This window comes from Quercus robur, chromosome 3 (assembly GCF_932294415.1).
Source record: "Quercus robur chromosome 3, dhQueRobu3.1, whole genome shotgun sequence".
NCBI lineage: Eukaryota > Viridiplantae > Streptophyta > Magnoliopsida > Fagales > Fagaceae > Quercus > Quercus robur.
Window position 1 is genome coordinate 27,995,696 of NC_065536.1, and position 23,803 is coordinate 28,019,498.

At 36.2% G+C, this 23,803-nt stretch overlaps 1 long non-coding RNA gene across 1 annotated transcript; it reads left to right on the forward strand.

Annotated features, from left to right (window-relative positions):
- The first annotated feature begins 4,183 nt into the window (after positions 1–4,183).
- Positions 4,184–9,552, forward strand: LOC126717688 (uncharacterized). The gene is made up of 2 exons (XR_007652717.1): positions 4,184–4,265; positions 9,019–9,552. It is a non-coding gene; the product is annotated as an uncharacterized LOC126717688 (long non-coding RNA).
- Positions 9,553–23,803: the final 14,251 nt, after the last annotated feature.

A 23,803-nucleotide genomic window follows, 5' to 3' on the forward strand; every position in this document is an offset into this window, starting at 1 on the left:
GGCGCTCATCCAAAGAACATTCTAAAGTTGTCAAGGAAGAGGTGAATAAGTTTAAACAGGTAGGGGCTATTAAGGAAGTATTCTACCTTGAATGGTTGGCCAATACGATGGTAGTGAAAAAGAAGAATGGGAAGTGACGGGTATGTGTAGACTTCATAGACCTGAACAAAGCTTGCCCCAAGGATCCTTTCCTTATGCCTCGAATAGATCAGTTGGTGGATGCCACTGTAGGCCATCATCGGATGAGCTTTCTAGACGTTTTTCAAAGATACCACCAGATACTTTGGCTTTGGATGATCAAGAAAAGACAACTTTTGTCACCCCTAGAGGAAATTACCCCTACAGGAAATTACCACTACAAGGTAATGCATTTTGGTTTGAAGAATGTGGGTTCTACCTATCAGAGTATGATGACCAGGATGTTTAAACCACTGTTAAGCAAGAATATTGAGGCTTACATAGACGATATGGTGGTAAAGAGTAAGGTGGTGTCCGAGCATGTGGGAGACCTCGAGAATATTTTTGAAGTACTAAGGAAACACAAGCTACGCCTTAATGCTTCCAAGTGCTCATTTGGCGTGGGATCAGGTAAGTTTTTAGGTTATATGGTCACCCACCGTGGAATTGAGGTCAATCCTGATCAGGTCAATGCAATAAACAGTCTGCAGCCATCTTGGAATCCCAAAGAGGTCCAGAAACTAACAGGGATGACTGCTGCCCTAAATCGGTTTATCTCTCGGTCAGTGGACAGGTGCAGACCCTTCTTCCAATTGTTGAATAAATGGAAGGGATTTGAGTGAACCGAGGAGTGTGCCTCAGCCTTTCAGCAGCTTAAAGAGTACCTTTCTCGGCCACCTGTCATGTCCAGGCCTAAGGTAGACGAGGTCTTGTTTGCTTACATTGCCGTGGCTTCTCATATCGTGAGTCTGGTGTTGATCCGAGTTGAAGGTGGTGTGCAGAGGCCAGTTTACTATGTAACCAGTTTACTATGTTAGCAAGTCATTGCACGAGGCAGAAGTTCGTTATCTACTATTAGAGAAGGCCATTTTGGCAATGGTACATGCTACACGTAAACTCTCCCACTACTTCCAATCCCACACAGTTGTTGTTTTAACCCAACTTCCACTTCGATCATTACTTTAGAGTGCTGACTTCACGGGAAGAATCGCCAAATGGGGTACAATCCTAGGGGGCTTTTGACATCAAGTACATACCTCGCACCTTTGACCTTTGTCAAGGGTCAGGTCCTCGTAGATTTGGTGGCCGAGTTCGCTAAATCCCTAGCAAAAGAAAGGGCGGAGAAGCAGAGCATGGATGGAAAATTGGTTGGCGTGGTCTCCTCGCAGGAGCCTTTACCCTGGAGGGTGTACGTTGATGGTGCAGCAAATCAAAGGGGATTCGGAATGGGGCTAGTTCTAGTATCTCCTGAGAATGTCACGATTGAGAAATCCTTAAGACTAGGCTTCTCGGCCACAAAAAATGAGGCTTAGTACGAGGCCTTATTGGCAAGGATGACCATGGTTCAAAAAATGGGAGGAAAGATAGTGGAGATATTCTTGAATTCAAGATTGGTCGTAGGCCAGGTGAAAGGAGAGTTAAAGGCCAGGGACGTGAGAATGCAAGAATATTTGAATCAAGTCAGGCGCCTGCAATCAGGATTTGAGTCCTTCTGTTTGTTGCACATCTCTAGGAATGGAAACACACATGCTGACTCCCTAGCCACTCTTGCAACGTCCTCGGCATAAGGTTTACCTCGGGTCATCCTTGTTGAAGACTTGTGCGAGCCTATTGAGGTAAGGGGGGAAATGGTCCAGATCCATTAAATCAGGGTGGGGCCCAGCTAGATGGACCCTATAGTATTTTTCCTTAAAGAAGACATCTTACCCAAAGAGAAAACAAAGGCTGGCAAGGTGCAAAGGAAGGCTCCTCAGTTTTGGCTGTCCGAGGATCATAAGTTGTATAAGCATTCTTTTTCTGGGCCGTACTTGCTGTGCATACACCTCGAGGTATCAGAGCTACTTCTAGAAGAGTTACATGAAGGGATTTGTGGAAGCTACATAGGAGACAGATGTTTATCTCATAGAGCCCTTACGTAGGGATATTGATGATCGAACATGCAGAAAGAAGCCCAAAGATATGTAAAGAAGTGTGACCAGGTCCAGAGATTTGTCCCAAACATTCATCAACCAGGGGGGTCCTTAATCCTCTGTCCAGCCCTTGGCCCTTCGCTTAATAGGGCTTGGATATCGTTGGACCTTTCCCTAAGGTAGCTGGGAATAAGAGATATTTACTAGTTGGTACGGATTACTTCACCAAATGGGTCGAAGCTGAGCCATTGGCAAATATCAGGGATGTAGATGCCAAGAGATTTGTTTGGAAAAACATTGTCACTCAGTTTGGGATCTCTTATACACTCATCTCGGATAATGGACTTCAATTTGATAGTAAGGCCTTCAGGAGGTATTGTTGCGACCTGGGAATTACGAATAGGTATTCCACCCCAGCCTACCTCCAGGGGAATGGACAGATCGAGGCTGTTAATAAGGTCATAGTGGGTGGACTCAAGAAGAGATTGGATGATGCGAAGGGAAAATGAGTGGAGGACTACCTCATGTCCTTTGGACATATCAGACAAAACCTCACAGATCAACAGGAGAAACACACTTTTTTAATGACTTATGGAGCCAAGACTGTTATTCTACTAAAGACTGGATTCCTAACATTGAGGACAAGTTCTTTCACTTCGAGCAACAATGATGGGTTGTTAGAAAAGAGCCTAGACTTACTTGAAGAATGAAGAGAAAATGTCATGGTCCAATTGGCGTATTATCAACATAAACTCAAGTAAGGGTATGATGCCAATGTAAAGCTTAGGCCATTAGCACCTGGAGACCTGGTGTTAAGAAAGGTTTTGGGTACTGCAAAGAACCCGGCATGGGAAAAGTTAGGGCCAATTGGGAAGGGCTATATCGCATCACCTTAGTGGCTGGAATAAGTGCATACTATCTTGAAGATCTAGATGAACATGTTATGCCATGCCCTTGGAATGTAAATAATCTACGAAGGTACTATTATTAATGAAAATCTTTTCTATCATACTTTTGTTAATGACATTATGTGTTACTTGCTATTTCGCTAAGTATCAAACAGAACATTGGTCATGCCTGACTCCCCGGACTATATATCTTGGGTAAATTGATACATCAAGTAACTTTTCTAAGTATTAAATAGAACCTTAGTCATGCTTGGTCTTTCGAACCACATACTTTGGGTAAATTAATACTTCAGCCCATCTCACTAAGTATCAAACAGAATCTTGGTCATGCCTAGCTCCCCGGACCACATACCTTAGGTAAATTGATTACTTCAACAAGTGTTAAACAGAATCTTAGTCATACCTGATCTCTTGGACCACATACTTTGGGTAAATTAACACTTCAGCTTATTTCGCTAAGTATTAAACAAAACCTTAGTCATGCTTGGTCTCTTGGACCACATACTTTGGGTAAATTAATACTTCAGCTCATCTCACTAGGTATCAAATAAAACCTTGGTCATGCCTGGCTCCCCGGACCACATACCTTGGGTAAATTAATTACTTCAACAAGTGTTAAACAAAACCTTAGTCATGCCTAGCCTTTCAGACCACATACTTTTGGGTAAATTAATACTTCAATTCATTTTCCTAAATATCAAACAGAACATCGGTCGTGCCTAGTCTCTTGGACCACATACTTTTAGGTAAATTAACACTTCAGCTCACTTTCATAACACTATCTATTCATTTTCCTAAGTAATAAACAGGTCCCAGGTTAAACCCAGCCATGGTTTTAAAAACCGGACCGAACCGGCTGGTTCGACCGAATCAACCGGGAACCGGCCTTCAATCCAGTCCGGTTATGGTAAAAAACCGAAAATAGCTTAAAAAATGGTAAATAGTGAAAACTGACCGGTTCAACCTGAGAACCGAAAACCTGCGTGGTCAAACTGGTTGGACATTTTTTGTCCTTTCCCAACCTAAAACTACGTCGTTTTGGCCAAGAACTTAAAAACTAACCCTAACTCCTAAACACAAAACACTCTCATCTCATGCCTCAATCCTCATCTCAAGCTCTCTGCCTTACTCTCATGGTCTCAAGCTCTCTACCTCACTCAACTCAAGCTCACTCTCTCTGAATATCCTTCACTCTCTCTGCCTCACTCTCACGGTCTCACCTCACACACGGCTCTGAATTTTTTTTTTTTTTTCCAATCTCAAGCCTAAGGTTCAGTTTTTATGTGAAATTCTATGGTTTTGTGGTTGATTTGTTATTGGGTTTGCTTTGTTTTTTATTTATTTTTGTGCTTAGAAATATCTTGGTGGTGTTTTAGTATTGTGCTTGGGAATTTTGTTGGGATCTGGTTGTTGTTTCCAGCGTCAACGAATGAGTCCCCAAACACGATAATTGCTGGAACTTTGGCACCAGTTCTGGCAACTAGTATTAGAAGAAATAGGGTTAAAAGGAACCATTTGATATACATGTATGCCATTTGATATACAAAGTTTGTACTACTTGTCTAAAACAACCTTTAACATTGAAGTAGAATATGGCTGATGTGATAAATAAATATCGGTTGGAAAATAAATGAGTAGCTTGATTCAAAGTTTAGGGTAGATAGGTGGTTGGGAGTTTTAATTGCTATACAAACATGAAGATAATTAGTACTTACACTATGCTACTTGTCTTATAGAGTGAAAAATTAAGTCTTATACCTATACGCCCTCAATTAACTAGTATAGATAATATATGGATTTTGGTGGTGTTTTAGTATTGTGCTTGGGAATTTTGAGTGCTGCTTCAATCTAAGATTAAAAAGTTTAATATTTTGGTTCTGGGTTTTACATTTTATGGATAAAAATTTAGTGGTCGTTTATTATCGTGCTTAGAAATGTTGAGTGCTACTTCAATCTAAGACCAACAGTTTGGCTCTTATTAAAATTTTGGTTTTGGCGCTGATCTGTTTCAGGGTTTTGCTTTTTATGGATTGAATTTTAGTGGGGTTTTGCCATTTGGATGTAAATGTAATGACTAATGAACTTATTTATTTGGTTTTGTTGAAAGTTTATTATGTTAAGGATAATTGTTTTGTAATGTTATTATGTTAGATTCTTTAAAAAGATGTTATATACTTATATACTTGTATTTTTTTAAAATGAAACATATTTATTAGTATTGGTTTGTTAGTTTTAGTATATTAAAAATTTATTAATTATTTATATAATTTAAATAAATAATAATTAAATTATTTATGATGTTACTGGTTCGACCATAAAACCGGTAATTAGCTTCTTTTTCGGTTCTTTCACTGTATCGGTTTTTAAAACCATGCTTTAGATCAAAGCAAAGCCAACCAAGAAAGAATATATTCTTCAAAATGTTATGTTTTGGGTTGAATTTATATTGGTGGTGAGAGTGTGAAGTTGTAGGTGGAGAGTTGGTTCAAGTGGATGTGTGAGAGGGATATTTTGCTTTGCTCAGATAGTTGGGCAAATTAAAATCATGAGATCAATTTAATAGCTATTTTTCTTTGCTTGGAGAGCTGGGATATTTTGCTTTGCTTGGAGACTGAGATCATGAGAGACATAGTCGAGGGAATGAGTAACAGATCCTCTCTCCGCCAAGAGACGGCAGTGAAAGGTGGTGGAGTGAGAGAGAGGGACCGGCAAAGAGAGAGATGGTTGGGTTATATTTTGCCTGGGTTGGTTAAGAGAGAGAGAGAGAGAGAGAGAGGAGAGCTGATGCCTGATGGTTAAAGCTACCTATGGTTAAGGAAATTTGGGGACTTTGGCTATTCATGTGACAAGCACGTGACCCAGGACACATGTTGGCTTCATAAGTTAACACCTAATACTATTTGTAGCAAGTTAGTAACTCTTACAAACATGTTTGCGGCAAATCTTGTCCATATATATATAATGAAAGTCAAAGAGTGAGACTTTACACTACATCAACAACCAAGATGATCGTAAATGGCATTTCCCAGTTCAAAATTTCAAGATCATAGCATCTCAGGTTCTAATACAACCTATTTTAGAAATGTTTTCTATCTAGGGCAAAAATGGTCAAATACCACTTTTTTTGAAAATATTTTGCAATCTACCTATTTGCGAAATATTTAGCAATCTACCATTTTTTTTTAAACTCGATTTTATGGAAATTGAATTTCCCATGGTACTTGAGTTCGTGGAATTCGAGTACCATGAAAAAATTTTGAAATTTTTTGATGTAACTCGAGTTCGAGTTCCATGAACTTGAGTACCATGGAAAACTTGATTTCCACAAAATCGAGTTTTAAAAAAGTGGTAGATTGCTAAATATTTCACAAACAATGGTAGATTCATACATATTTTCTCAAACAGTGGTATATGGCCATTTTGGCCTTCTATCTAGGCATGATGGATGGAATGACTCCATTAACAAGTTCAATGCTAGATATCTCAAACTACACATAAGGATCCTTCACCATAGAAGATGATGATGGTGGAGTCGCGACTTTTTAAGCATTAGTGACCATAGTACCTGTTGATCTAATGTCGGAATTAAGCATCATATGCCATACACTTCCAAGTTCTCAATCCACCTCTGCCATTAAAGGTCTAGCATCTATCTTATCTTCACAATACTTGAGAGCCAAATTTAAAAATTTCACCACACAATACCAAGGCTATAAACAATACTCTTGTCTCTTAGTTTACGAGTTAAGAAATACGCCGAATCAAGGTAACCCTACAAATCTAATTAAGAGAATATGAGAATAAAGAAATAAACATCATTTAAATCTCCAATGGCATGCTATTAAGTTTATTTCATCTAATTTAAGTTACATTTATGTTTTTATTTTTAAAATTATTGTATAAATTTATAATTTAAACAAATGGTTAATTGCAAAAAAAAACCACCCTAAACTATGGGGATTACCAATAACCAATAGTTCAACCAAGGTTGTCAAAATTAGGATCTTACGTAGGATCGTGGGAGGTAGGTGGGATCGTGGATCGTAGGATCCGATCATGAATCGTAAGATCCTACATTATTTGAGAAAAAAAAAACACATTGGTATGTTAAATAATCACATAAATTATACATTCATTCATAAAAAACCAAAAATTTGCATCCATTTGATATAATTACTGTATATTATTACATTAATTTGTAAACATCATTTAAAGAGACCAGAAACCTTAAAAGATGACACTCTATTAGGATGTTATTTTTCATTTGGGTCCAACTGAAATTTTTACCTATTTACATTAAAATAGCAAAACATGGTCTATTAGAATATTATTTTTCATTTGGGTCCAACTGTGTCTTTTGTCAAGTTAAAGAAGATTACAATAAACCAGGATCATTTAGGATCGTCAGAATTTTATGATCTTACCAATCCTAAACAATCGCAAAGATTCTTGAAAGATCCGGATTGTTTTGGACAAGTGGAATCGTAAAATCGTAGAATCGTAAGATCCAAATCGGAATTTTGACAACCTTGAGCTCAACTGATACTTAATGGGATGAAGGCTAAGGTTATGAATTCAAAATCTATTAGGTACATGTGTAACTTACAAGTCAATATGGTCCCAATTGGACAGCTCATATAGTATACTAAAGTTGGTATTTTGTGTGTGCATGGTGCATTAATATAGTTGTTAAGGTTAATGAATATTGTTTTGTGGCTAGCCAATATTGTTGTTCAACTTGTGTGCCTTTGTTTAATTGTGAATCTTAAATGAGTACAATATTCAAATTGTGTACTTTTCCTGCCATCTTGTGTACTTCTACACTGCCACATATTATTAGTCAATTGTGTCTAACTGACCAATTGTGTTTGAATGCAATAATCATTTTGCCTACACTAACAATAACCATTTCACTTCAAATTGTTGCCAACCAGGTGCATTCATTGCAAATTCCAACAATCTCCTCAAGAGAACGAGAATTTGAATATAACTTTGAAACTTAAAAATTTTAATTGTACCAAAGAAATTGAGAAAATATAATGAATAATAAAAATAATTAGAAGAATATGACTTTCATAAAAGCACAATATCAATCAAAAACATAAAATAAAATAAAATAATATATTTGTAAAAATAGAGTGATGAAAAATACTTTTTGAAAATTTTTTAACATTTAGGGAGAGCAAATTATCTACAATAAAATTTAGAAAATAAATTATACATATTCTATATAAGTTTGTTATGAGTTTTGATTATCATAATAATATCTTATAAGAAAATCAAGAATTTGAATAATTTATTTAATTAAAATTATACATACATACATACATACATACATATATATATATATATATATATATTGCTTAAAAGTATAATCAACCTTATGCAATTCATTTAAAAGTAATGAGGTTAAAACAAATAAGTAACTGCCCTAAATATTAGATTTGTATATTTATAATCTTAAGGCTTACAAAAACTTTCACTTAAATTTAGCCAGAAATGTGAACTGAAATGCTTTGTTAATGTGGCTCTACAAAAGTATAGCAACAATAAATATTATGCTTAAGATTTTAAATATTACGAGTTTGAGATCTATATTTTTTGTAATAAATTTGGATTTAAAACAGGTACTCCCAACCCAAACATATCTTTTCCTTATATGTAAGTGCATAATACAACGAACACAATGAACAACCATTTGATATCATTTCTTGACAAATATTTAGGCTAACAAGGACAAAATTGACAATGCTCATAACCTAGATGACATTATCTATATCTATATTTATATCTATACTCTATATAAAAAAGGACAATTGAGCTACTTGTGTTTGACAAATCGACATTATAAGGGTTAAAATGGCAGAAGTGGAGGTTTCCTTTCCAGTTTGTTTGTTGTGTACAAATAGATTTACGCTTCTATTCTTAAATACTTTTAATCTGAATAGTGAAAAAGCGTGGGATAGTTTCATCATTTGGCTCTATCTTTCTTATCTTATCTCTCTGTCTGATGTGTTTGACAGTCATGTACTCTATTGATAGACACAAACCCAGGACACAACACGGTAAGGGAGAGAAACAGAGAGAGATAAGAACAAAGAAAGAAAAAAAAAAGTCATCCATGAGTCAACTGCTTCCATCACAAGAAAGAGAAAGAGAAGAAAGAAGGAAAAGAAGAAGGTTGGAGAGAATGAAAGATGGAGATTTTGTTTTGGTTTAGCTCATTCATGAACACCAAATTATATTTATCTCATTTAGATGTAACTTCTTCACATGGGTTCGTCTTGCATGTGGATTATTACTTTCTTTCTTTCTGGTTTGTTTTAATTTGTTATATGTAGTCATGTTGTTTCTCTTGCTCATGTTATGGTTATTTTAATCTAACTTGAAAGTCAATTGCGCTAAGATATCATGACACTCACTTATAGAAGAATGAGAAGTTATGATGATAAAGATTTAGGGTTGAATTTTGGATGATTCCCTCGGGTTTTGATAAGGGTGGGCAAGTTTTTGTGATTTTTGAAAGGAATTGATTGGGTTTTATGTTTTTGATTGTATTTTGATTGTGGGTTGTTTCATGCTTTCTTGATTGTTGGCAAGCCTAAGACCTTTGCAAGAGAGGGCTTGGTCATAGGCGATGTGGATGGTTTTGTAAAATTAGTTTTTCATTTTGTTCTTTAATATATTCGATGTAATTTGATTTGGAATGTTGTATGTATGTACTAAAGAACTATATAAATGTTTTGCATTTTGGTGAATCTTATATGTTTTTAGAAAACTGATGAATTTCATTGTAATTAATGTTTAGTGATGTTAATCAGATTAAATCATCAAATAAACCAAGCATGTGTCTTGCACGTGCCACTAACACTAGTTCTCAAACAAGACTCAGATTTTGAAATACCAACCCCATAACAATTTAATTAAAAAATAAAACCACAATGCTTATTGCGCAAAAATTGATTAAGATTTTCGAATAAGTGAAATGGATGTGGACTTCATTGTCAATGGGTGGAAATCAGTAAAGGAAAGTCCCAGATCTTCATTCCTTCTCAAGCAAATTGAGTGTTTTAATTGAGTTTATAAACTATGTTTTTCTTAGTCATCGTTTGTTTTTTTTTTTTTTTTTTTTTTTTTTTTTTTTTTGGGGTCCAGCATGTTGAAGATTTGGCAATTTGTTGACATAGCTAAACAAGCCAAAGGAGTTCAAATTGGTTCTAAAAGTGGTGTGGTAGTCGAGTCCTATCTCCTGGAGCTTGTCTTGGATGAAATTGTCGAAGGGTGGTTCTTGTTCTCCACGTTGTGGAACAAGAAGTTTGGGGATATTTGACCAATCTTCCATAGCATATTGTCTACTTCAATCTGTACTGGTTGTTTGGATTTGATACCTGTTATTTTGAGGTTATTCTTATATGTATTCTTAAAAAATAATCAAACTATTTTTTATAATTGCTTTAAAAAATATTTTTATTAATTTTCATATTTTTCGATTAAAAATGTCTAAACTACGTTGTTTAGAAGGTCTCTAATGGACCATCGCCCATCATTGGTGTGATGGTCACTCCATAAGTATTAAGTGCTTGTGAGGTCTGGGGGGCAAAGATCGGGATTCAAGTTTCTAGCAGGAAGCCTTACACACATATACACTTAAATTATGTTAAAGTTGAATTTCTATCATGTCTTATATATAAAAAGCGGCTATGCCACTACAGTGATTTAGCACAGTACATTCAATGTTAAATCACTGTTCATATACAGTGAAAATTTGGTGAGCACTCATTTTGCCTCTTTTTTTTTCTTCCTTTTTTTTTTTTTTTTTCGAAAGTAGCTACAGTACCAGGAGGCACTGTAGCTACAGTAGTTACAATTTTTTTTGTCATCTGTTTGTACTTTTTTTCATATATATATTGTTATACTGACACAACAAATTTCACAATATTTTCATAATTATTGAGGTGTCAATTTCTTATAAGTCAAAATAAAATAATAAAATATAAAACTGTGACAATAAATGTTTTGTGAAAATGTTGTGACACTTGTTAGGTGAATGTGTAAAAACTACAGTACTTTTGGTTTGTTCAAGTGGCACTGTAGCTACAACATTTTTTTTTCCTTCAGTCTTCCATTTGTACTTTTTTTTCTTTTAAATATTTATAAGAACCCGCATATATTATTGTTATACTAACACAACAAATTTTACAATATTTTTTTATAATAAAAGTGGCTATACCGCTACAGTGCTTTGGTACTGTGCATCCAGCGTGTTAACACTGTGCAACACTATAGCTGCAACCGTTTTTTTTTTCCCAGTAATCGATTTGTGTTTTTCTTTTCTTTTGAATATTGATGTAAGCTGACATTTATATTGTTATACTGACACAATAAATTTCACAATATTTTTACAATTATTGACGTGTCAATTTCTTACAAGTCAAAATAAAATAAAATATTTTCACAATATATATATATATATATATTTTTTTTTCATTTGTTCAACTCTTTTGTTTATTCAACTAGCACTGTAACTACAGTGCCTAAAGTTTTTTTTTATTTTTTATTTTTTTTTCAATAATCGGTTTGTGTTTTTTTTCCCTTTTAAATATTGATGTAAGCTTACATTTATATTATTATATTGACACAATAAATTTCACAATATTTTCACAATTATTGATGTGTTAATTTCTTATAAGTCGAAATAAAATAATAAAATATAAGACTGTAGCCAACCATAACTGAAAATAAATGTTTTAAAAAAATGTTACAACACTTATTATTATCACATCAAAATATTTTCACAATTGTTTTCCCTTCGCAATTGTTGAAATCTCAGTTTCTTATATATAAAATAAAAAAATGTTAAATCCATAATATTTTAACATTAATTTCACAACAAATCATAGGTAAGTTATTATTGATGGACAGCACTGGAGCTATAGTGTCTAAAGTTTTTTTTTTTTTTTTTTTCCAATAATCGGTTTGTGTTTTTTTTTTCTTTGAAATATTTATGTAAACTGATATATATATTGTTATACTGACACAACAAATTTCACAATATTTTCACAATTATTGACGTGCCAATTTCTTACAAGTCGAAATAAAATAATAAAATATGAGACTGTGACTAACCACAACTGAAAATAAATGTTTTGAGAAAGTGTTACAACATTTATTATTATCACAATATTTTCACAATTGTTGAGATCTCAGTTTCTTATAGATCAAATAAAAAAATGCTAAGTCCACAACATTTTAACATTAATTTCTTCCATGCCTAAAGGTTTTTTTTTTTTTTCCCAGTAATCGGTTTGTGTTTTTTTTTTTCTTTTAAATATTTATGTAAGCTAGCATATATATTGTTATACCAACACAACAAATTTCACAATTATTTTACAAATATTGAAGTATTAATTTCTTACAAGTCGAAATAAAATAATAAAATATGAGATTGTGACCAACCACAACTAAAAATAAATGTTTTGAGAATAACAGTAACAATGTTATCAGTTTAAAACCAATAATAACTTGTTATTTAGAATTTGTTCTAAAAATGTTATGAATGTAGCATTTCTCTCAAATAAAATATAAAAATATCTATTTGAATCCTAAAAATTAAGATATTGTGAAAATATTGTGATATTTTGTTGTATTCTTAGACTTCTTTTTTAATATAATCAAGTTGGGTAAGCAAAAATTCACGGTTTCACACACAAAATCTATATTAATTTTCTTACTACTGGGGGCAGCATGTGCAACCATTGCTAGTATTAAAAAAAAAAGTCTCTAATGGAGCTTTTATGAGGAAGACTAATGGAGGACTCAATTGAATAACTTTAAAACTTAAAAGATTTGATTGAGCAAAAATAAAGTTAGAGGATTGAATTGAAATTTTTGTCAAAGTTAAAAGGAGTAATTTGTAATTCATCAAATTATCAACTAGTATTAAAGAGGTTCAAATAATAGGGTCAATTAAGTAAAATCAATTATTATTTTTTGAAAATTCTAAATTCTAGGCTTTTATTTTTCTCTACTAATAGAATCCTTTATTAAAATCAACTTTTTTTAGAATCAATATTGAAATTTTATTACACTAGTGTTAAATCAACGCTAATAAAAAATTCAATATCAAGTGGTACTTATCCAAACCAAAGAAATAGAAGCTACATGACACCCGACCTAGACATAATCAAACCCGCCCAAAACATGTTGAGTTGGATCAGGTTGGGTTGGACAAGTCGGATCCCTTCTCAACCCTAATAAAAACTGTGCTACATTTCTAGCCTCTTTCATAATCTGGCCCGTTAGAGATAGACCAACATAATTCTCACAGTCAATGGGGCTTCAGTCTCCAATCGCACACACTCATTACTCATACACTCTTTATTTTTTATAAAATAGAATATAATTTCAACATATACACCAAAGTACTCAATTCGAAACCCACCAGTCTCCATCCTTCCCTGTACCTAGCAAATAAAAATAAAGACTAAATTTTAAAAATGCTTGTTCATTCATCACCAATTCTTCTAGGAGATTTAGAATACGCAACCTCGTTATTCACTTATTCTGATAGCTGAAAGAACTATCTTTTGAGCAGACTACACCTCCTAGATTTATAAGGGTGGAAATATCATTAATTAAGCCAATAATGGTATCAAAAGGAAAAGTTCTCTTTCTCGTCGAACTTAAAGTTGTGATTTGTGAGCATTGCAAATGCATTTGCGGATTAAAGTTTTGAGCACTATAAATGCGTTTTGTTGAACGAAAAGATTTCCTACTTTAGTAGTGAGCACTACAAATGCGCTTCACACTTTCCTATAAGCAATGTGAGCATTGCCAAGCACTTCCTACTTTGGGCTTTATAATTAGAAGTTGACAGTGTAGCTAGAAAGTTATAGTAAGAATATAGAGGAGGAAGAGGAGGAGGAGAAGGAGGAGATCATGAGACAATCCAATTTGGCAACAAATGTTGCTTAGAAACGGGTTATCCTTTTCCAAAATAAGTGTCATGAAGTGTTTGGTTGAATTAACTGTTTGAAATGTTAAAATTTGTTTTTTAAGATGTTAAAACCTGTTAAACACACCAACTTGCACATATATATCCTTCCAAGTGAGTCTTAACTTGGAGGAAGTATACATTATTTTGGGTGTATGATTCCTTTCTCTCACAAGCTGGTGGAACCCATTAACTATGGGTTCCACCAGCTGTGAGGGGGGAGAAACATACTCCGAAATACGATGTATTTTCTTTTTGACTGGACATACCTAATTTCATTAAGTTTGGCATTAAATGGGTTTTGTATTTACAATTTTGTCCTGGCTGTTCTGAATTTTCTTGTTAAAAAAGGTTTATTGCATTGTCAGAGTCATATGAATGCTTTTTTGTGGCATGCCTCAATTGTGCTATGCTAGCCAAACAGGTAAATTTGATTAATGTTTGTACTTGTACTTCTAATCAAATAATGAATTAGAATTTATGTCTCTCTCCATTAAATTAGTTTTTTTTTTTTAAGCCACCATTAAGATTTTAGAACAAAAATCTACCTAAATGAAGCTACTCAAAAGTGGTATCCAAAATTATCTAAAATAGTTGCTTAACAAATATCTTAAAAGCAACGGTTAACTAGACATTTTAATGTGTACTTCGCACAAAAAACTTATCTAAAACCTCATTTGTCATTTTAGCCATGGTTTTAAAATCCATACCGACCGATTGAACCGGGAACCGGGTAACTGTTGACACTCTATTTTGCAACCCGTATTTAACCTCACATGGAGGGTAAAAGGGTAATTTCACATTAGAAATATGCATCTTGATTCTGCTCATTAGATCCTTAATCTCATTTCACCAAAATTATCTTGATGTTGTAACGATCAAATCGACTGGTCATGAGCCCTAATCAGACCATTAGATTGAAAGTTATCATCAAATCAAGTTTTAATGGCTGAGATGCACTATCACAAATTGAATCTGACTATATGTAATTATGAATAATTGATTTCAATTGGTTATAATTATAATCAATTTGAAATCGATGATGTGTCATAATTTGATTGGTTAGGACTATATTTTATGGTAGGGTTACACACACCTAATTAACTAGATAGTTAAACATTAATTATTCAATGAGTAATTTGTGTAATTATCTTCTAATTAGGATAAATTTGGAACCATTTAAGTTTGAAATGGGAGTGATTGGAGCCATTTAATATTAATTGGGAGTTAATTTGGAACCTATTAATGTTAATTGTGCTGAAACCATTTTCTAACAAATGACCTCTGCTCACCATTTCATCAATATCTCTCAGAATATTTTGAATCTGTGAATGAGGTTAATTTTCCCAGAAACTAGACATCCGGGGTTTCAATTTGAACATAAGAACGAGACAATTCCTATCAGAATTGTGTCAGATATGATTATTCGAAGTTGGTTCTACAGGCTGTTACAACAGCTACGGGAAAATCGAATTTTGGCTTGCTCCTCACTCCCACCAATCTTTCCATTTAATGCACTAGATTTCCCCCAAGGCTAAAATAAGGTCTAGGTTCATGATTCTTTCTCAACCCTCATTAAATGGCCTTCCATTCATATTTTCTCCACCACTACTATATAAACCCCCCATCACCTTCATTCCAAAGGACAAAAAACCCCCTCTCTTCTCTTCTCTTCTCTTGAGTTATAGTGAAATTGAGTAGTCTTGTCATATTTTGGTCTTCTTGAGACTCAAGGTATTGAGTGAGACTCACTCTCCCTCTCCTAGCTCTTCTTTTCCTTTTCCCTTAGGACCTCCATCAAGAGTCCCCTCCTCCACCATATGGATCTTGCATGAAGGTATAATCCCCTTTCCTAACTGTTTGTTTATGTTTCCATGATGAGAATTTAAGATTAAAGCATGATAATTCCATTGAATAGGTTTGATTGTTCTTAATTATTCTTATGTGTTCTTCACATGTTTTTGGTTGTTCATCACATGTTCATACATATCACTAGATTTAATCTTAAATCCACATCAAAAATATGAAAAACATGTTTGTTTCATAATTCTTTCAAGTTCTTGAATCTAGGATATTATCATACACACACATTCACTAGAATTTATTTTTCAATCCAAATGCAATACTTAATAAATTGAATTAGAGTTTTGTCACACGCACACACTTTAAATTCAACATGTAAATTGATTGACATATTGGATGACATGATATGAATGTTGGCCACCATAGTCTAGAAGACTGGTTTCACCGGGCAAGGCAGGTGCCTAACACCTTCCCACCTTATAACATAGCTTCCGAGCTTAGATCAAGGGTTAGTAGATCAAATGCTTATCCATGTAATTTTTTATTTTTAGATTGTAACTAGGAAACAAAGCCATGTACTTTATCTTAGATTGTATCTAGGACCAAAGCCATATAATTTTCTTATGATCAATGTAAATTCAATTTCAAATTAATAAAATGAGGAATTTTTCATTCATGGTTTTCTTATTTTTCCAATAATTAAATAAGTGGCGACTCCATTGTAAAACCCTTAATCTAAAGAGAAAAATATAACTAGTCGAACCTCCATTTTGAGAGGTAATAACATGACTCCACCCATTCACGTGGGTTTGGCCCAACACATCATAAAAACGGGTCGGGGGCGCGGTCTCTCACAATAACAATCCGGTCTGGTTATGCCTACAAACCAATAATTACATAAAAAGAAGAAATAATTGGAAACCGGCCATTTAATCGAAAAAACCGAAAACAGTATGGTTGGACCAGTTTTGAAACTATTCAGTTAAATGTAAAAAAAACAGTATTTTCTCAACCAAAAAAAAAAATCAAATATAAACAAACAAAAAAACCACATAGGTTTGCAAAGAGGTAGAAGTAAAAGATTAGAGGGTGATCTTGATAATTTTTTAAGGTGGATTAGCTTTACCTAACTGTTTTCAACATTAGTGATTCTTGAAATATTTAGGGGAGAAAGAGTGTCTGATGATAGATGGATAAAGAAGAATTGAAGAAGCAAATTCGAAATTTAGTATCTGTTTGGCTAACTTATTTTTTGCCAACTTATTTTTGCTACTATTCAACTTATTTTTGCTACTATTCATGGGTTCTACTGCAATTCTTGGTACTATTCATGAGTCCTATACTATTTCAACTAACATTTACCTTTATCTACAACACTTTCAATAAAAAAATTTCAATTGCAACAAAATAAGCGGATCTCAAACAGACCATTAACAGAGTAAATAAGAAGCTTTGAGACGTTGGGACGTAGACATTGGGCTCAAGAAAAGAAAAAGAAAGAAGAGGGTAGGTTGGGTAGGTGTAGGATTTAATGAGTGCTTCAGTTAACATTTTTTTTCTTCTTTTATTTTTTGGTCTGCCTTTCTCTTTAATATTATTTTTTGGGCTCGCCTCTCTGTATTCCTATAACCATATTTTACATTGCCATATAGTGATACAAGACAAACATTTGACATAAATATAACAGATGCTTAATTTTTTTTAATATATAATATTACGTATATAATTGTATTTAACCAAACAATTATATAGTATTTTAAAATAATAATACATTATATAAGTGATAAATATACAATTGTAGGGACAAGGGCCCAAAAATTGTATATTGGGTCTTGGGCTTTGTCTGAGGGGGTTGATAGGTCCGAGGACCGTTAAACAGTAGTGAGAATGTCAAGTTCAAAGTTACAAGAGTGAGATGCAAATGGAAAGAGTGGGAAAAGTAGTCTGAGGAGGCTCACCTCCTCGGATAAGCAAAGCACGGATCATATATATGTCTTATCGCTCAAGGTGACCTTCTTAGACGTTCTACTGACGGAGACGTGTATTGTGAACGCACAAGAGAGATGGAAGCTCAGAAATATCTAAGGAAAAGTTACTGTCACCGCATTAAATGTTCTACAGCTAACTTTCTAGTCGCATTTATGTGGAGAAGACCCCTGAACAGTGTTGCCTTAGCTATCCTAACTCACAGAAAGTTAGAGAGGGTGTCCGATGGGACAAGCACTCAAGTAGTAGCTTGAATGATCAACACATGGAGGGCCAAGATCATTAAGAAAGGGATATATAATGTAAAAGACCCTTGGGGGGAGGGGGATCGAAAAATCAAGAAAGAAACATTGTTGTAATCTAGAACCAAACTTGTAATAATATCTAAGAGCATTATATAAGAACTAGCCTCCTCGGACTTTGTTGATGACGTTTTTCTTAAGTTTAAACTTGTTTATTTTCATTCTATTGTCAACAAACCTACCTAATTTGTTGTTTGATTAACTAAAACCCAGTTTTCTAACCCATTTCTCTACAAATTTATTGTTTTGGGTTTTTTAGGCCTAAGTCCATTCATACATTGGGCTAAGAATTCAAATCTGGTCCTTATAATTGGCGCCGTTTGTGGGAAATTCTAGTGTTATAGTAAATCCAACTTTGAACGATGGTAGTTTCAGGTCCACACATAGCAGAGTCTATGGGGTCTCAACGTCAAGATCACTTCCGTGATCTTAAACGAAAAAGGAACTGGGAAGGAAGTGTACATACTACCCATACCAGTAAAAGCCAATCCCGAGGTAAAAGCCACGTCTCTCATGAGGAGAATGCCAGAAACATGCAATTGGAAATTGATCACCTAAAGAGAAGCTTACGCCACGAACGCAAGAAGCGAGCTCTTTCCACCTCTGATCACTCTTCCGATGATGAAAAGGACACTGACTATAGATATAGGTCAAGAACTCCCCCTAGCTAGTCTTTCTCATATGATGAAGATTACCGCCATGAACGCTGAAACAAAAATTCATCTTCGAGAGGCATGGGAAATGACACTATGAGTAGAGCACTCAACCAAATTTCCAAGTCACCTTTCACTCGCTAGATCGAAGGAGGGAGACTTCCTCGACGGTTCACTCAGCCCACATTCACCATGTACAACGGTAGAATAGACCCAGTGGAGCATGTTAGCCACTTCAATCAAAGGATGGCTATACACTCCAAGAACGAGGTCTTGATATGCAAGGTCTTCCCGTCCAGCTTAGGGCTTGTGGCAATGAGGTGGTTTGATGGTCTGAGGGCAGGTTCCATTGATTCCTTCAAGGAATTCACTCGGGAGTTTGAATCTCGCTTTATTACATGTAGCAGGGTCCCTCGGCCTTTAGCCTCCTTGTTGTCTCTGTTTATGAGGGAAGGAGAAACTCTGAAAACCTACTAAGACAGATATTGGGAGATGTTCAATGAGATAGACGGTGAATTTGACAATGTGGCCATCAGCACTTTCAAGCTCGGCCTACCTGCAGAGCATAAACTGAGAAAGTCTTTAACTGGGAAACCGGTTACTAGTATACGCCAACTCATGGATCAGATTGATAAGTATAAGAGGGTTGAGGAGGACCAGCAGCAAGGAAAGGGAAAGAGCAAGGTTATCCCTTAGGAGATAAGGGATTTCAGGTCGGACCGCTACAACAATGACAAATCCTAAAGGGATTTCGCTGGGCAATTTGGGCCTACAGCTTCTCAAGTGGTTAACACCGTGTTCCGAGAACCGATGCATCAAGTTTTGGAGAAGATCAAGAATGAGTCATACTTCAAATGGTTGAACAAGATGAGTGGAGACCCTTTAAGGCGCAACCAGAGCCTTCATTGCCAGTACCACCAAGAACGGGGACATACCATTGAGGACTGCAGGACACTGTGGAACCATTTGGAACAACTGGTCAAAGAGGGAAGGTTGCAACAATTTCTATATCGGCCCAACAGACAAGAGGACTAGTCAAGATCAGGAGCTCAGGGGAGTGGTCCTTCAAGGCCTCCATTAGGCACAATCAACGTCATCTTTGCTGCGCCCGGGAGCACCGATTCTCACCCTTCTAGGGTGATGTCTGTAGTTAGGCAATCAGCCAAGGATTCTAACTCTGAGTCGAAGAAAGCTAGAGTGGAGGTCCAACCATCGCTAAGTTTCTTAGACGAAGACAAGATTGGAACCATCCAACCACATGATGACGCTTTAGTGGTCACCTTCAGAATAGGGGGATATCATGTGAAGAGAGTGATGGTAAACCAGGGCAGCTGTGTAGAGATCATGTACCCTAACTTGTACCGAGGCCGAACTTAAAGCCTGAAGATTTGACAGCCTATGATTCACCTTTAGTAAATTTTGATGGGAAGGTTGTCATCCTAAAGGGCCAAATTAGGTTACCCGTACAGGCAGGGTCAAAGGTAGTTGAAGTGGACTTCATTGTGGTGGACGCGTACTCCCCCTACACGGCCATTGTGGCTAGACCCTGGCTTTATACCCTAGGGGTTGTTTCTTCAACACTACATCAGAAGGTGAAGTACCCGTTAGGTAATCAGATTGAGGAGCTGATTGGGAGCCAATCCGTAGCTAGGCATTGCTTCGTGTCAGCGATTTTGCATCAGCCTACGGCTGAATCCTCGACCTATGCTGAGGGAGGATTATAGCAATTAAAGCCCCTGATTTTACCTATGAATGGGTCAGCTGAGGAGGCCAAATGTGAAGATTTAGAGAGATTTACTGTAGGTGATGATCCAGAGAAGTTTTTTCAAATTGAAGCCCAGCTACCACCTCAGGAGAAGGAGTTAGTGGAATTTCTTAAGAAGAACGTTGATGTATTCGCTTGGAATGCTTACGAAGCCCCGGGAGTGGATCCAAGTTTCATCTATCATCATTTGAACGTCAATCCATCTATCATCCCCAAAATGCAACCACCTCGATGCTCATCCAAGGATCATTCTGACGCTGTCAAGGACGAGGTGGTGAAACTTAAGCAGATTGGGGCTATCAAAGAAGTGTTTACCCTGAATCGCTAGCCAACACTGTGGTTGTTAAGAAGAAAAATGGAAAGTGGCGGGTATGTGTAGACTTCACGGATTTGAACAAAGCATGCCCAAAAGACCCTTTCCCCATGCCTCGGATTGACCAGCTGGTAAATGCCACTATCGGTCATCCTTGGATGAGCTTTTTGGATGCTTTTCAAGGCTACCACCAGATACCTTTGGCTTTAGGTGATCAAGAGAGAACGACTTTTGTCACCCCCATTAGAAACTACCATTACAAAGTGATGCCTTTTGGTCTGAAAAATGTAGGTGCCACCTACCAGAGAATGATGATCAGGATGTTTGAACCACAGTTAGGGAAAACATCTAAATTTATATCGACGATATGGTGGTAAAAAGTAAGGCAGAGTCTGAGCATGTTAATGACCTCGTAAATATTTTTAATATCTTGAGAAAACACAAGCTACGGCTTAATGCTTCCAAGTGTTTTTTTGGTGTCAGATCAGGGAAGTTCTTGGGCTACATGGTCACGCACCATGGAATTGAAGTCAACCCTGACCAAATCAAGGCAATTAACAATCTGCAACCACCTCGGAATCCCAAAGAAGTCCAGAAGCTAACAGGGATAACTGCTGCTCTAAACTGATTTATTTCCCGGTCAGCAGATAGGTGTAGGCCTTTCTTTCAATTTTTAAACAAGTGGAAGGGATTTGAGTGGACCGAGGAATGTGCATTAGCCTTCCAGCAGCTTAAAGACTATCTTTTTCAGCCACCTATCATGTCCAGTCCTGAGACGGATGAGGTCCTGTTTGCTTATATTGCTGTGGCCATTCATGCGGTAAGCTTGGTCTTGGTACGAGTTGAAAGCGGCGTACAAAGGCCAGTTTACTATGTGAGCAAGTTATTACATGAAGCCGAGGTCCACTATCAACCTTTGGAGAGAACCATTTTGGCAGTGGTGCATGCAACACGGAAGCTCCCCCACTATTTCCAATCACACACGGTTATCATCTTGACCCAACTTCCATTGAAGTCACTACTATGGAGTGCTGATTATACAGGGAGGATTGCCAAGTGGGGTACGATCCTAGGGGCTTTCAACATCAAATACATGCCCTGTACCTCTATCAAGGGCCAGGTCCTCGTAGACTTGGTAGTCGAGTTCGCTGAATCCCCACTGGAGAAAGTGGTAAAAACACAGAGCATGGATGGAAAATCAGTTGGCACAATCTCTCTGTAAGAACCCTTACTCTGGAAGGTATACGTTAATGGTGCAGCAAATCAAAGGGGCTCTAGAGTGGGCTTAGTTCTGGTTTCTCCTGAAAGGATCACCATTGAAAAGTCGTTAAGACTGGGCTTCTCGGCCACTAATAATGAGGCTGAATATAAGGCTTTGCTGGAAGGAATGTCTATGGTTCAAAAAATGGGCGGAAAGGCAGTGGATTTGAGTCTGGGACTCACTATTTGTTATCCCTATACGCCTTGAGAACCTAGAAATCCAATCCCCATGGCTATCTCACATGACGCCTCCACAACCAGCTAACCCCGGACTTCTAGCAACACACCCATTAGAATTCAGCTTCATCCATCCCTTAGGTGGTCTTTCCCAATGACATGTAATTACCACTTGATGATGCCAAAAATCAGCAGTTGAGCTCCTCGTTGTAGTAGATGGACAAAACTGTGATTAAGGCCACCTCTGTTGGAGGAAAACCTGTAAAATGAACTGGGTGGAAGAGTAACACGCCGGTGTGGCGTTAGCCAAACCGCCTCTGATGCTTAAGTTAATTAGGGAGAAGGATTTTAGAGAGAATTGATTGGAGAGTGATTTTCATAAAGTATTTTTGTGTGTACCTTTAACTTTTGTTGCCTTCTCTTTTTATAGTTGCGTGCCTCATTAATGGGCAATGAATGCTGTATTTATGCTTAACGGCTAGTGGGTTACAAAATCTTTATTTGAAGTTCACAGCTCACTTTGTGACCGTTGCTCCGTTCGTTACACTTTGTCATCAATGAACGTAATAAATGCGTAACATCTTCTCTTGGTTAATGACGATCTTAGATTAATGACAATCATAAATTTCTGGCTCATCACCACCCTTCGGACTGGATTCCTTGGAGAGCTGGCACAATACATAAACTCAGTTGTTTGGTTGACAATATTAGAAGTCAGGTTCGGGTTCTACGCTTTGCCAGAAAAAATTGACTGATTCCTGTTTTTCCAAATGATCCAAATTGCAAAAGAAAAGAGCGTACTCCACTGGTTCCTCTCATACATGGCCCTATTGCTCGCTTTCCCATTCATTGCCAACCACTCTTGAAGATCACTCCTCTAAAAGAGCTAATTTGTGTCCCTAACTCCCAGCTGCAACCAAACAGCCCTGACCTGAGGACAATCTCGTAAGGCATGCAACACCGACTCCATTTCTTCTTAACGAATCTATTTCATTCGCAATTGATAACATGCACTATGTAAGTTTCAGAATATAGAACAAGAGATTGTACCTTGGTGCGGTGAATTTCAAAACCAAAGATCAGAAGTTCTCGGGAACACTTTCAATCTTCACTCCAATTCCACTAACGCCTAAGATGTGTGGTCTCTCAATCGTCTATATAAATGTTTGCTGACGCATCTGGTAATAATCAGTCACCTGTTGAAGTATGATCTTTTTATTTTTGGAATTTATATATTGGATTGAATTTCAATTCTATTTTGGTGGCTTTTGCGAATTTTTTTTCCAAGCATGTATTCAAAGAACACCCTATTTTGTTTTGCCTTAGGCCTATCCTTGTTTGTCTAGGAGCCTTTAGGCCCACCTTGTTCTCTATTTGGGCCTTACGCCCATCCTTGTTTGTCTTGGGCTTTAACCACGTCATGTCATTTGTTTGGGTCTTAGGCCCATCCTTATTTTGTCTAGAGACCTTATATCCATCTTCTCTTCATCTAAGTCTTAGGTCTATCTTTATTCTATCTAGGTTTTGAGCATACTTTTATATTATTTTGGGGGCCG